We start from the raw sequence: 724 nt of genomic DNA, 5'->3' as shown, positions 1-724 counted from the left end.
CCTCTACGCGGTAGAAGTAACTTAATGCAACACCAACCGCAAACCTGTATGTAAGGTATGACAGGTTATGAGTACATACATAGCTGGATTCACGACATATGATATCTTATAATGTTAAAATACAAAGGTAAACAAAAAAATAAAAGGTATTTTCAGATTTCGTAATCTCTTTTGGATAAAACATCGATTATATACACTCTATTTCATTAGTAGACTGTTTTCCTTGCGATACTAGTACTAGCTTGGTACTAGTTATGGAGATATATGTAATATAAGGGGATTGATATCTTCCGATGAACTGTATAAACGGCTATTTTGTTCACCTGTTTGATACAATTTTATCCTCGTTACCTCAGCATGTTAGCGCTAGAACGCACCAAAGATAACACAAAAGCGACAGTCTATTTGGAAACGTTAATATACATCTTTAATATTGAATTCTGCTAAGACACAAAAACACGATACAAATATCGCTCATTTTTCTTCCTCAGACACCACAGGTCGAGACTAAGAAAAGCGATACGGAGAAGCTGATATACGACTCACCTGGAGAGTGTCCGACCAGCAAATAACAGAGGCGCTAAGGATCAAACGAACAGCGGGAAGCGTGGAGCAGAGGCCTTGTCGACCTTGGGGTGGGCCGAAAGTGGCGCCCGATGGTGGGTGGGGGTTGTAGGAGGGAGGAAGGTGGGGGAGACGTCCCTTAGACATGTGACCCCAGTCA

General features: G+C 41.4%; 1 protein-coding gene across 1 annotated transcript in view; it reads right to left on the bottom strand.

Moving 5' to 3' along the window:
* Positions 1-645, bottom strand: part of LOC119585064 (venom carboxylesterase-6-like) — a gene marked incomplete in the record, with an annotated part of 16,961 nt that extends 16,316 nt beyond the window's left edge. The window contains 1 exon segment of the mRNA XM_037933681.1: positions 547-645.
* Between the last annotated feature and the right edge of the window lie 79 nt (positions 646-724).

This window comes from Penaeus monodon, chromosome 19 (genome assembly GCF_015228065.2).
Source record: "Penaeus monodon isolate SGIC_2016 chromosome 19, NSTDA_Pmon_1, whole genome shotgun sequence".
Taxonomy (NCBI): Eukaryota; Metazoa; Arthropoda; class Malacostraca; order Decapoda; family Penaeidae; genus Penaeus; species Penaeus monodon.
The sequence above is the reverse complement of the archived record's forward strand: the minus strand, read 5'-3'. Positions and strand labels throughout refer to the sequence as shown.